Raw genomic sequence first — 15,385 nt, 5'->3', positions numbered from 1 at the left:
TATTACCCAATGTCAGTTGTAACTGAAATATCTCAGATACATTATGCTGGAATACTACTCTGGAGGTGTGCGTATCCTTTATTAATATGGAGACACCACCGCCTTTGGAGCTGTGGTCCATGTTTTGGGGCTGACAGGTGTGGAATGAGTTATAGCCTGGTAGTGCAGCGGTGCTGTCTGCTGCTGTATACCAGGTCTTTGTTACAGCAAAAATGCCAATATTCTCCATTTTGAGGAATGCTTTGAGTGGCTGCCTCTCAGATTTAGATGTCTGGTGTTGAGCAGCATGACCTCAGACTGCATATATGTATAGTTGTTACGGTGGTAATTTGATTTGGAACACTGCCTAAAAAGGCACTCTAGGGGTGGCAAGACACTTTGCCAATACCTGAAAACCCAGGGGTGACAGATGCAGGCTATCTCTTGCAAGCCATTGCAGTCTGTCACTCATGTCATCCCAAGCAGACAGATACTGGATCCTCTGAGAATCACACCAGGCACTTAACCAGTTGTTGAAAGCAATCATTTGTTGTTTGTACTGCAATATCATTCTGGGTGACAATAGTATAATGCTTAGGGCTACTGTCATACCTGCCTGGCTCACATAATCTGAGAGCTCCACCATGTCTCTTTTCATGTAGTCCAGGGAGGTGCATATCAGGTCATTAACACACATATGGACAATGACAGAGTGATACTTATAGTTGTTGTGGAGTGACCTGACTGGGTGTGCTATATGTTGGATTCCGGCACCTGATAGACAGCTGACTGTTAACTTCTCCATGTTCAACCTAGTGAGTGGGACATCTGCGTGCCTCACTATTGAGTCACCTATGATTACTATATTAGACAAGGTGGTTAGCTTTAGGGGCTTAGGTTGAGGGTAAGTGATATGTGTCCTGTGGTTTGTGCTGTGTTGTGTTGGTCGAGTGGGTGTCTGTCTTGGTGGTCTCTGCTGTTTGGGTAAATGTCTATTGAGTGCCTCTGTGAATGTGGATTTGTGTTCTTTGTATGTCAGAGCTGTAATAGTGGGTGTTCTGGAGGGGTATGTATTCCATGTAGTGTGGTGCAAGTGTTGACGCTTCTCCTCTTGACTAGCTAGTCCAGTCTTCACTGGAGAGTGCATATTTTCCAATTTGGCGATATAGGGGTATCTCTCACAAGTCTGAGTGTTGAGAGTTTAGAGGAAAGGGCTGTCTGTGTACATGAGGCAATTGCAACAGTGTCTCAGAATGCCCAAGTGCACCAGGTTAATAGGCAAAAGCACAGAAAACTGCACTTTAATCATGCCAGGAGGGGTGGTCATAACTACTAAGTACTGGAGCTAATTCCATGAGGAATGACTACTGCTGATGGCTCTCAGGTGTGCTAGAACAAATGATACAAAAACCTGTTGAAGTGCAAAGCTATTAAGCTATTTGAAGTGCAGGAGAGAAAGAACTAGCAAGATCTAAGGGAAAAACTGAAAGCAGACTTTCTGGCACCTGTAATAGTTTACCTCAGCTGTGCAGTTATCAGCACCTTTGGCCAGTTGTCAGCCCAGTAAGCTTTGTAACTCATGCAATAATTGCATACCACTATAATGCAAATAACTAGATAGGCAGGGTTCTAATCTCAATACTGGCAAGTATGTGTGTGTGTGTGTGTGTGTGTGTGTGTGTGTGTGTGTGTGTGTGTGTGTGTGTGTGTGTGTGTGTGTGTGTTTGTGTGGTAATCACTTACTGTGTGGATTATACCATTTTGAGTTGTGTACCACCCTGTAAACTTCCCATCACCCTACTTTAATGGGCCTGCTGATGTCATTCACCTTAGAAGTACGTTAGGACTAGATGAAATCATGTAAGCTCTGTGGAGCATCTGATAACTGCGTGACACTACAGTAAAAATAATTAGGTAGGGGTTGTAATCTCAATACTGGGAACGGTTTGTGTGTTTGTGTGAGAATCATACACTGTGTGGGTTGTACCATTTTGAGTTGTGTACCACCCTGTAAACTTCCCATCACCCTACTTTACTAGGCCTGCTGATGTCATTCACCTTAGAAGTACTTTGGGACTAGGGGAAATCATGTAAGCTCTGTGGTGTGTCTGATAACTGTGTAACACTATAGTAGAAATAACTAGATAGATAGGAGTTCAAATCTCATTACTGACAACTGTGTGTGTGTGTGTGTGTGTGTGTGTGTGTGTGTGTGTGTGTGTGTGTGTGTGAATCATACACTGCCACAAAGAAACACCAAAAGGATACCACCACTCAATTACCAAATTCCAATATACAAAATCCAAGTAAAATTTATTGTGTGAGCTTTCATCCACATTAAATAAATGAACTTCATCAGACATTTTAAAATCACATAAATCAAGTCTTAAATAACCCAGTGCATCATGACATCACAAGTACCTCCCATTTTCATGTTAATGCCATTAAATATTTTTGAAAAATAGATGGTTATGACAAATTAAAGTACTAAAGTACTGTCTTGCTAAATACAATGAACATATCTAATGCAAAACCAATTGTAAAAATTAAACCTTTGGTTCATCGTAGTGAAAATTTTAGCTTCAGGATACATTTAAAGCACAATGGTCATTTAGACCTGGAAATTAATATGTATTGAGTTTTAACTGCCAGAGGAGTTCCCTCTCCTCCAACTTAAGTGGCCAAGGGCCCCCTCTGGCATTTACATCCACTTGCTCTATTACCAAGTAATGAAAAATATGATCTGGTTGTTCCAACACATGCCTAGCTAGGGCATTGGTGGTATTTTGTTTATTTATACTATGTTGGTACTCATATATTCTTTGCTTAAAGTGATGCTCTGTTGAATTGTTGGCAATTAGCTAAATAAGTGACTCCCTTTGTATTGCAGTCATAGTTTTTCACTAATGTATATTGCACATCTGATATTGTAAAGAATGAAGCTATCTCACTATACCTGCGATACGGGGACCTGCCACATTTTTTCATGCCTTTATTTGAGATATAGAGTTTGCTATTCCTTTCCAGGGTGGACTTAATGTTACACCCTCTTCTGAATATTATTTTAGGTCTGAGGCCTAATTTATTACATACTGGTGTATCTTCATTAAATAGGGCCCAGTTTTTATTCAGAATATCCCTCAGAATATTAGCATCTCGGGAAAATACTGTGGTAAAACTAACATTGTAGTCCAAATTTCCCATGTTATCTATTGGCATGATAGAAACATTGTGGCACTCCTCAAAAACATAATCATTCTTAGTTAAGATAGGTTTAAAATCTCCTATCAACCTCTTCCTTCCAACGTCTGCTATAATGTCTTCCAGTAAATTCAATGGGTACACTCTCCACAGAAACATATTTTCCCACCCTCCCTCCCTATTGGTATCCTGTTATTATACTTGGTGGCTTTACAGTTGGCCACCCCTACTGTAAACTTGATCTGGGGCATTCCTCCCAGTCTAGTATCATTAGCTCATTCTACCTAATACAGAAAGAACATTTGAGAAGACCAACCCACTTAGTTTCTTAACCTTGAATTATCTTCTGATCCTCCTTTCTCTTTCCACTTTACTAAAAAAATCCTAAGCTTGTTTCCTGGCTTTCCTGTAACTAGCCTGGTCCAGATACAGATTTGCTGTATCCAAGACTGTTTGTAAGCTTCTGAGCCCCCCCCCCAAGCCTTTCTGTGTTGGAGGGAAGCCTTCTAGCTTATCAGTGGGAGTGGTAAGCACTAGGTAGCCTGTCTACCACAAGAGGAGTGGTTTCTGGCCCAGAAATTGTAGTATATTGGCCGTTTGGGCAGTTTTCCCATCTCTCAACTTTCTGGTTTAAAATCCCGTGTTTGCGCTTTTCCCTCATTTCCTGTAACTAATCTAGTCCAGGTACAGATTTGCTGTATCCAGGACTGTTTGTAAGCTTCTGAGCAGTGCCAAAGTTTGCTCTTCAATTTTTCCCTTAGATCTACTAGTTCTCTCCTCTCCTGCACTTTTACTAGCTTATTAGTCTAGCACTTTACCAAACTTCTTGTATCAATTATTATAGCACACAAAAGTGCTACCAGCACTAAACTTTATACAAGGAAAGAGCTCCATTACTTATTATTAATGCCCACCCTTCTAGGCATGTCTAAAGGTCAGTTCCCTGTGCATTCTTCTATTAAACTGGTGAACTTGGGCATCCTGAGGCAATGTAGCAACTACCTCATGTACAATGACAACCCTCTCCTTTTACCTCCCAACACTAAGACTTGTGAGAGATGCACTTATTTATCCAAAATGGAAGCCACATGCTCTCCAGCCAAGAACAGAATAGCTGGTCAAGAGGAGAAGGTCAACACTTGCACCACACCACATGGAACACATAGCCCTCCAGAACACACATCAGAACTACCTTCACATAAAAACACAAACCGCACACCGACCTTTGCAAAAGCTCTCAATAAAAATCTACCCAAACAGCAGAGACGTCCAAGGCAAAAATGCACTCGACCACCACAACACAACACTAATCACGAGACACATAACTCTCCTAGACAGCGTTCCACTCAACCAAAGCCCCTAAGGCAAAGCAACATGCCCAACACACTAGTCACAGGTGACTCGATAGTGAGCCATACTAATGTCCCACTCACTAGGTTAAACAAGGAGAAAGTAACAGTCAGCTGCCTGTTAGGTACCAAGATCCATCACATAATGCACGCACTCAGGTCCCTCAACAACAGGCACAAATATGATTCTGTCATTGTACATGTGGGTGCGAACGACCTGAGACATACCTCCCTGGACTACATGAAAAGAGACATGGAGGAGCTCTCAGATTATGTAGCCCAAGCAGGTATCCTACCATCACCCAGAAAGATACCGCAGTACAAGCAGAAAATTATTGATTTCAACAATTGTCTAAGTTTCTGGTGTCATTCAATGTGGATCCAGTATCTGTCTGCCTGGGATGACATGATTGACAGACCTCAAAACTTTGCCAGAGATGGCCTGCATCTGTCACCCCTGGGCTTCGGGATACTGGCCAAGGCTTTTGCCACCCCTATAGTGCCTTTTTTAGGTGGCGTTCCAAAAACCAAATTACCACCATAACAGCTAAAGACAAATGCAATCTAAGGCTCATGCTGCTCAGCACTAACTTTTGGCCGCAGAATTGGACAGAGGCTCCAATGATGGTGGTGCTTCCATATTCATAAAGAATGCGCACACCTCCAGACTAGTAGCCCAACATCATGCATCTGAGATACTTCAGATGCAGCTAACATTGGGTAAGACAGCAATTTAGGTCGTAGCCTGCTATATGTCCACAACCATGTCCCAAGACTCACACTCCACGTTCCTAAGCACCCTGGAGAATATTAATGCCCAACCTAACATTCTCATACTGGGTGACTTCAACTACTCCTCCATTAACTGGGAAAACTACTAATGTTCCAATACACTTGTCTGATGTTCAATGCCCTGGACCAGCTCGTTCTTACCCCCACTAGAGGTAGTAATATCCTTGACCTGGTCATTACTAACATGGGCAACTGTTGCTCTACATCAATAGTTAACTCCTTCCTGGTTAGATCCAACCACAAACTAATCACCTTGGAAATCCACATCCCCCCACCCCACAAAGGTAACCACCATGAAAAACTTCTCCAAAGCTAACTATGGGCTCTTAAAAACAGAGATGGCTAACTTCATGGAAGCCATGCAAAATGGAGTCCAGTTGCATGACCATTGAAACATACACCAATGCACTGTACGAACATGTAAACAAATGCATGGATCTCGGCATACACAACAGAACCAAGACGCTTTCCTCAAATCAAAGGAAGCCAGTCTGGTGATCCCTTGTCATAAATAAACTCTACAACAGAAGGAGGAAACTGATGCGGAATAAGATGAATTCCCAAGACACAAAAAACTCCCTTATTAGCCTCAACAAAAAGTTGAGATCCCTCATCAAATCCTCTAAAGCTAGCCATGAAAACAGAATTGCAGCAGATAGTAAAGACAACCATAAGGCCTTTTACAGATATATAAAGAATCTCCACAGCAATACCAAGATTTGCTCTGGGCTACTGCACAATGGTACCTCCCATACCAAGCCAACAGATATTGCCAATATACTGGCCGACAGATTCAGTGCCAACTTTACCCCTCCCCTCCAGGGACTAGTCACAATACCAGTAGATTGTCAGGCACCCAGTATTACTGCTGCACAGGTTAAAACAGCACTGTCCAAGGCCAATAATACAGCTTCTATGGGACCTAACAATATCCCTGGCTGTTTCTACATTAACTACAAAGTGAACTGGCACCTCACCTGTGTGCCATGTTCAATCATAGCCACACCTCAGGCTTTGTCCCTACTGAATGACACACTGCTGCAGTCATCCCTCTCCACAAAGGAGGAGCAACTACAGACCCTGGGAACTATCATCCAATTAGCCTGAAGAGTTTGATATGCAAAGCTATGGAAGGCCTCATCATAGTCCTAACAAATAAGGCTATAGGGAATCTCCAAACTCTAGATCCCACACAGTTTGGTTTTGTAAAGAGTAGATCATGCCTAGTCAACTTGGTCAACTTCTTTGAGTCAGTCACCAGAGCTGTGGATGAAGGCAAGTTGGTTCATACTGCCTACCTTGATCTGGCCAAGGCCTTTGATACCATTCCCCACTCAGGAATCATAGAAAAACTCACTAAGCTAGGCATCAACCCCTATATCACTAGGTGGGTTGCAAACTAGCTCACAGGTAGAACCCACAGTGTGAAAGTAGCTGACTCCAAGTCAGACTGCTGACCAGTCATGAGTGGAGTCCCACAGGGTTTGGTCTGGGTCCACTCCTGTTTGGTATCTACTTCTCTGAAGTCCAGGCCAACACGAAGGGACTCTGGCTGAAAAGGTTTGCAGATGATTGCAAGTTGGGAGCTATTATTAACTTCCCGAGTGATGTTGACATCCTACAGAAAGGCCTCACTGAGACCAATGACTTGATTCAGAACCATGGCTTTAAGCTCATTGCCAAAAAATGTGTCATCATCACTTTTGGGGAAAACCCGATTCCCATGAATATCACATCAATGATAGTCCACTGAACACAGAAAGCATTATAAGAGATCTGGGAACACAGGTTGACAGCAACCTCTCTTTTGACCATCACATTACCACTGTGGTCAGAAAGTCCTTCTATGTGGCACATCTCATTCGTAATGATTTTGCATCCAGGAAGAAAGAGGTCATTGTCTCCCTCTACTCTTCCCTCATTAGGTAAATCATTGAGTACAATGCCCCATTCATCATGTACCTCACTAAACACCTGCAACATCTGGACAGGCCGCAAAAGTACCTCACAAAGTGGATCCTAGGCCTTAAACATTTGTCCTATATGGAAAGACTAAAAAACCACCAGCTATTCTCTGTCTCATATCGCCTACTTAGAGGTAATCTCTGCTTGCCTTACAAAGCCATTGTCTGACCCAGCTCTGTTAGAAATGCTACATGTAAAGACACCTCATTACCACAATCAACAGAACATGCTGGAGGGACAGGTTCATAACCCAGAGACTGCCCATGCTATGGAATAGACTTCCCATACATGTCAAGCAGAGCATCCCACTGGCCCTCTTCAAGAGAAATATTGATGAGTGGATGGGAAATAGAAAATTCACTCAAGGGATCACTCCAGTTGTTTTACTTGACAGAGGCAGTGGGAACTAAGGTCAGGTGGCACGATGCCAGGGTAATCCTATGGGCTAGGCTTGCAAAGGCCCCAGGGCCATTAGCCTAGTACACACCTATGAACCTATAAGAGTTTCACACTCTAGTTCAAAATCATAGTTCAATTAAATCATTTTGACTACCCTTCAAGCTGTCCTTTCACAACAGTCTTTTTTTATATAAAGGGTGACTGCTATGGAAGTGTAGGAAGTCATTAGAATATGTAGGCTTCCCATATATCCTAGCTATATATCTACTATTAATTGTGTCTTTGACCAGCTGAACATCTAAGTATGAAATTTCTTTTGTTTCAAATTGGAAAGTGAATTTTAAGAAAGCCGTCATATGGGATAAATCTTCCATAAGATAATTAACATCTTCCAAGTCCTCTTTTTATATTAGAAACACGTCATTCAAATATTGTGAATACCAAAAGACACTATTTTGAAATCTAGAGCTCTTGAACAAAAACTGTTTCTCCCAGTATGCCATAACACAATTAGCGAAACTGCCACCACAAGGGGACCCCATGGCAATTCTATTTTTTCTGTAAAAAGTATTCTTTATCAAACAGGAAGTAGTTGTTTCTCAAGAATAGTTCTAACATTCTCTCAATTAGATTTATTTCTTCCCTGGGGCATGGAGAATTATATACTGTGTGGTTTACACCATTTTGAGTTGTGTACCACCCTGTAAACTTCCCATCACCCTACTTTGCTAGGCCTGCTGATGTCATTCATCTTAGCAGTACATTGGGACTAGATGAAATCATGTAAGCTCTGTGGTGCATCTGATAAGTGTGTAACACTATAGTAGTAATAACTAAATAGCTAGAGGTTCTAATCCTAATACAGGCAAGTGTGTGTCTTTGGGTGAAGGTCATATCCTATTTGGCTGATACCATTTTGATGTGTGTACCATCCATGCCTGTTTACCACCTCCCGATGGCATTACTTTAGCATGGTAATGGCATCTATCTCACATGCAACATGTTAAACCGTTGTGCAGGCCATACCAGTCCTCTGTACAGATGTCTATGGAATATCCAGATGTTTGCAACCTGTATGTGGACTGTGTCCCTTAACAATGCCCATGTATGTGATATTGTTGCCAAATTGACCACAGTGAGTGTAGTGACACACATGCCAGCATCAGGTATCATACTTGACTGAAACATCATGCTGATACAACGTTTGCCACACTATCACTTGTCCAGGCTTGTAAGAGCAATACATGACTCCACATTCTATTTCTGTTGGGTTATCTCACCATCCATGAAGGCATTCAGAACATTGCATGATGCAAGAGGTAGCATGTTATGCCCCATGCATATAATCTATGTGGGGCATGTCATGTGTATGTAGTATTACAGTACATCAAAGTGGAAATGTAGGTTTACTAATCTGTCTGTTGCTGACTGTGTTTGTGCTACTGTGTGCACATCCCCTGTGTCAGTCCTTATTGTGTGTATGCAAAGGATATACCTTTTTGTTTCCCTGTTCCACCCGGTGAACTCAGAAATATATACCACAAACCTGTCATGCATGCCCTCATCAACTGCATCAGGGTTGACTGTATGGGAAAGAAATAGCAGGGTCAACAGGTGTTGACAGGTGATTCTGTTGCAGTTAATGTAATGGCTACACTTGTGAGGGACCTGCTGACAGTACTGCAGTAATCTGTGCTGTATATATGAGCCTGTGGTACTACACAACACTGAGCTGACATGTCTGAAGGCTACCTGTCTGTGACAAGGGGTACGTGTGCAAGGTCACACTGTCTGTCAACAGTGTCCCTCACACACTGTTGCATGCATATACACCTAGTACATGTACATCTAAAGCTGTACCTTGCCTATGACAAGGTCGGTGCATTCCCATTCTGCCATACTCCCTCTTGGAAATGTCTTTAGGGCCACGGCCTACAGACACACCGACACCTGTAACACAAACAGAAAACAGCATGTCAGACTACATTCAGTCAGTTGTACTAACCGCAATAATGCATCCTGGCTAATAAAATATATACACCTGTATCTGTACAAATAACAAATGCAAGCAGATAGCACCTTACATATTATTACATAGCTACACTGTACTATATTCACCCTGTGCATCAGGCCCATATTAGCATGTCCCTGCATCGATGTTACTGATGACAGGGATGTGGCACAGGTATCATCATATGCATAGGTTGTGGTGTGGGCTTGCCAGAGGCCTAGGCTGGGCCATATGGTTGACATCATGTGTGTGTGTTTGCAATGGTGTCAAATAGATGGGTTGCGCAGAGGTGCTGTGTGCTGTATTTGTCTGGAGGTGACCTGTCTGTGATAAAGATGTGTGTGTTTATGTATGCACACAGTAATGCCATGCTGCTGCCCTACACAGGTGTATATTAGACAGTTGTGGACTGTACATGGCAGGGTGTCCAGTTTACCATCTCTGGCCACAGACATGGGAACTGGTCCTGCCAGGGGTATCACTGGCATCACCAGGCCCAAGACCAGATGTGGTTCTGCTTCCTGATGGTGACGGCTGTCTGCTGGATCCATTCCCATGACAGGACCAGCCAGGACCACGTGCCCACGGCCTGCTCTGGTGCGATATGTAAGCAACCCCCCTTTGGTAGTGCTGGTGTCACTGCCACTATGGGAGTGTGAAGGTGCACAGCCCCTTAGACTCTCAGCTGTTGTTGGTGCTGATCTACGTCTACATGGCCGATGCCCATCTCCCACCACACGCTCTAGCACAGACATGCCATGTTCGAGGATTGACAAGGTCTCACCCCACTGTCTATTCATAACCTCAGTATTTTGACGTGTGGCCTCAACAATGTCATGTATGTCACCACATAAATCAGGAAGAGTTGCATCCATCACTCTGAGTATTTGGTGTGGTGTTCACTATGTGCCTGTGCATCCATGACAGTCCAAAACATGCATATGGTGCACCTGCTGTGGCACTTGTGACAGTAGCTTGACTAGCAGCAGTCCTCTTGCGAGCAACACCTGTCCATCCACCTGTGTGGGACCTCGCCTGCACTCTGACTATGGCCAGTGTCTACACTTACACCTGCCATATTCACCACACTAGCCTGTTCCATGTCACCACCTGACAACTGTCCATCATCTGTGGCCACTGCTGATGGGGTATGTGTGGGCATTGTCACTGTGTGTGGGGATGGTATGGACAAGAGTGGGATGCCACAGTGGCACAGATTCAGTCCCTGACAACCCCACCTGTACCTCACTATTCCTGTCATCATTGTCAGAGACTGGAGATGCAATGACATCTGTTTCCAAGCGGGAGGGACCCCGGACCCCATTGCCACCTGTGAAGGGAAAGCGACATATGTACATTAATACCTGCATTTTGAGGTTGGCTGGTACACACACGCACACACACACACACACACACACACACACACACACACACACACACACACACACACACACACACACACATATACAGACACTTACAGATGAGGTGGCACAAATCTGTTACACAGACCACACATTACCCAAATGGTGACATGCATGACACATGGCCCTCAACATGAAGCATTGCAGCAAGTTTTACTACATGCAACTAACATCATAGAGCTCTGGGATACATGAGTGGTGTTAGTAGGTGATGGCCCTTCCCCAGCACAGACTGCACCCATGTACACATCATTGCTGTTCACCTATATAGCACAGTGGCAAGTACTGCAGAACATGCCTCACAACTGTACTGATCCTCACAGGATGTATAGATGTCTGGCTCATATATTTGCTCTGTGTCTTATGACCCCTGTATTTCTCTGATACATAACTGGGATGATCTGAGGAGTGATGTCACTGATTAATGACATACATTTGAGTTTCAGACCTCCAAACCAGCAGTAAATGTATGGTCACACAATTCCTGTTTCACCACCAACCTTCTAAGTTTACAGTGGGTATGATAAGTGTACACTATCCTGTTAACATGCCATGTTCTTGTAATATATATAAGATGAGACTGCAATAATGCATTCAAATATATTAACCATCTTTCATGTGACATATAACCTGTGCAATCCAATTGATAAACAAACAAATGTGTTACATGTAAAATATAATGACTGAAATATGTACAATATGGTGGATGCATAAGTGTGCACACCCTTAAAATGATACTTTGTTGAAGTACAATGTAAGTGACTTACAGCATTCGCCCTTCTTGAGAAGGTGTCTATCAGCATGGCACATCTTGACTTGGAATTTTTTGGTCACTCTTCCTTGCAAAGGTTACCCAACTCTGTCAGATTGCAAGGGCAGCTCATGTGCATAGCCCTCATCAGGTCACACTGGGATTTTTCTATCTGGTGTAGGTCTAGGCTCTGGCTGGGCTAATCCATAACTATGAGTGTGTTCAAGTGGAGCCATTCTTAGGTAGCTTTGGATGGAATCTTCAGGTCATTGTCATGATGAAGGCTGACACCCCTTCCCATCCTCAGCATTCTTGCAGATGCCTGATGAATTTGGGCCAGATGTGGGTTTTATTTGGGACTGTTCAGAATTCCACCACTGTAACTACAGACCCAGTTCTGGCTTCAGAACAGCATCCCCACAGGAGGCCACTGCCACCAGCGTGATTCACCATGGGGATGTTGGTCTTCAGGTTAAGAGATGTGTTGCTTGTGCACCACACATACCTTTTGGTGTTGTGGCTGTGAGGTCGATCCATAGTCTCATTACATCATAACACATTTTCACACATGCCTTTGGGAGACTTGATGTGCTGTATTGCAAATTGTATCCACCCCTGGATGTTTTTTGGTGTGGAGAAATGGTTCCATCTTTTGACTCTACCCTATAGGCCAGACGTATGCAGAATATGGAAGATTGTTCTCACATGTAGTACACAACACCAGTACTTGCAAGAGATTCCTGCAACTCCCTCGGTGTTGCTGTATCTCAACTGACAGCCTCACTGACCAGGTTTTGACATGTCTTGTCATCATTTTTGGAGGAAAGTCAGGTTGTATTCAACAGCACTGTTGTCCCATATTCAATCCACCGTTTGACAACTGTCTCCACTGTGTTCCATGGTGTATGCAATGCTGTGGTAATGTTGTTGTACCCTACTCCTGACTGATACCTTTCAAATATGAGATCCCTATACTGCTTTATAAGCTGTCTGCAAGCCATGGCTGTTGCTGTTGCAGGCAACTGAGCAAATGTCACGAATATCTTACTTGGACAGCAGACTGTTATTTGGTGTTACTTAGCCTTTATTTGATGGCAGGTGTGTACCCAAGCAGACTGAATGCTGTCAGTAAATCATAAGCTGCTGCAATAAAATATTATTTGAAGGGTGTGCACACTTATGCATCCAGCTTATTGTAAGGTTTGCTCATAGGTTCATAGATAGGTACTAGGCTATTGGCCCTAGGGCCTATATAAGCCTAGTAAAAAAGGTACCCTGGCTTTTACCACCTAAGAAAATTATTTCACTGTGCTCCTGTTGAACAGAGCCACAGAGGTGATCCCTGGGGTGAATTTCCTGTTTCCCATCCAATCATCAAGATTTTTCTTGAAGAGTGCTAATGAGGAGCTTTGTTTGATATAGCTAGGTAGTTTGCTCCAGAGTATGGGAAGTCTCTGGGACAGGAATCTATCCCTCCATCATGTTCTGTTTATTGTAGTGACAAGGTTTAGGTCCCTAGAGCGTGTAGCTTGTAGGGATTAGAATTTCTTTAAGTGGAGCATGTAAAACAGCTCTGGGTTTGACATAGCTTTGTATGTTATGCAGAGATTGCGTCTGAGTAGTATGCGATGGAGTAAAGCTGGAGTTTTTTGAGACGGTCTGCGTAGGGCATCTGTTTGAAGCCAGCAATCCTCTTTGTGAGGTATTTCTGCCGCCTTTCCAGTTGTTGTAGATGTCTCATGAGGTACATACCAAAAGGGGCGTTTTACTCTATAATGGGTCTAATGAGTGATGAGTAGAGGGGAACAAAAACCTCTTTTTTCCTGGATGAGAAACCTTTTGTGATGAGGTGTGCCACATAGAAGGATTTCCTGACTACTGTGGCAATGTGATTATCAAAGGAGAAACTATTGTCCACCAGTGTCTCAATGTCTTTTATCACACTTTTGGTGTTAAGTAGACTACCACCTATGTGGTAGCTCATGGGTACAGAGTTTTTACCAAAAGGGGATGGCATTGCACTTTTTGGCATTCAGGTTGAGGCCATGGCTTTGACACCAGGCATCTGTCTCCGTGAGACCCTTTTGTAGGATGCCCACATTGTTAGGAGTTTTGATTATGACTCCTAGTTTGCAGTCATCTGCAAACCTAGTTAGCCAAAGACCTTCTGTGTTAGCCTGTACTTCAGAAAAGTAGATGCCAAACAGGAGAGGACCCAGTACTGAACGCTGTGGTACTCCACTTGTCACTGGTCTGAAGTCAGATTTGGAGTCTGCTACTTTCACAGTGTGAGTTCTGTCAGTGAGTCAGTTGGCAACCCATCTTGTGACATAGGGATTTATACTTAGTTTAGTAATTTTATCTATAATTCCAGAGTGGGGGATGATGTCAAAAGCCTCGTCGAGATCTAGCTAGGCTGTGTGAACCACCTTACCCTCATCTATGTCTTTGGTGATGGCTTCAAAGAAGTCTATCAGGTTTAAAAGACATGATCTGCCTTTTATACAAACCCGAACTAGATGGGGTCCAGAGTTTGGAGATTACCAATGTCTTTGTGTATAAGATCCATGAGGATACATTCCATGGCCTTGCAGACTAGGCTCATTAGGCTAATGGGGTGGTGGTTCCTTGGGTCAGTGGTGGCTTCCCCTTTGTGGCATGGGATAACCATTGCTGTGCGCCATTCAATGGGTACAAAGCCTGAGGTGAGGCTATGATTGAACATGGTGCTTAGGTGGGGTGCCAGTTCATTCTGCAGTTTGTGTAGAAAGCAGCTTGGGATGTTGTCAGGTCCCATGGATGCTGTGTTCTTGGCTTTAGAGAGTGTGTTTTTTACCTGTGCAGCCATGATTACAGGAGCTTTGCATTCTTCCAGTATAGAGATTGGCACTTTAGGGGTTGAGAGGGGGGTAAAGTTAGCACTGAACCTGTCTGCCATGATGTTGGCAATATCAGTTGTTTCTGTATATTTAGTGCCATTGTGCTGTAACTCAGAGCAGATATGAGTGTTGCCATTGAGATTCTTGACATAGCTATAGAAGGCTTTGTGGTTGTCTTTAGAATCAGTGGCAATTTTGTTTTCATAACTAGCTTTGGAGGATTTTATGAGGGATCTCAGCTTCTTACTGAGGCTGACCAGGTAGTTCCTCCAGTCATGGGATTTTACTCTTTTTTGCAACAGTTTCTTTCTCCTGTTGTAAAGTTTGTTTATGACAGAGGACCACCAGATTGGCTTCCTTTTTTTGGAGGATAGCATCTTGGTTCTTAGGGATAGCATGATCCATGCACTCATGTGAGTGCTTATAAAGTGTATTTGTGTAGGATTCAGCAGTCATTTATTTTATTTTTATTTATTTTACATTTGTTGACCGGGCTAGTCTAGCTGGATACATTTTCACTAGAGGCCCGGGGAGAAAAGCTCCAATAGCAAAATTAGATAATCACTAGAACTATAAGATAAACATAGAAATCATTGTTGTACCATAGTAAATTAAAGAAGTTCAATAAAAATATATAT

The sequence above is a fragment of the Protopterus annectens genome, chromosome 7.part0, assembly GCF_019279795.1.
Source record: "Protopterus annectens isolate FY-2018-M chromosome 7.part0, PAN1.0, whole genome shotgun sequence".
Taxonomy (NCBI): domain Eukaryota; kingdom Metazoa; phylum Chordata; order Ceratodontiformes; family Protopteridae; genus Protopterus; species Protopterus annectens.
This window is presented reverse-complemented; position numbering follows the sequence as displayed.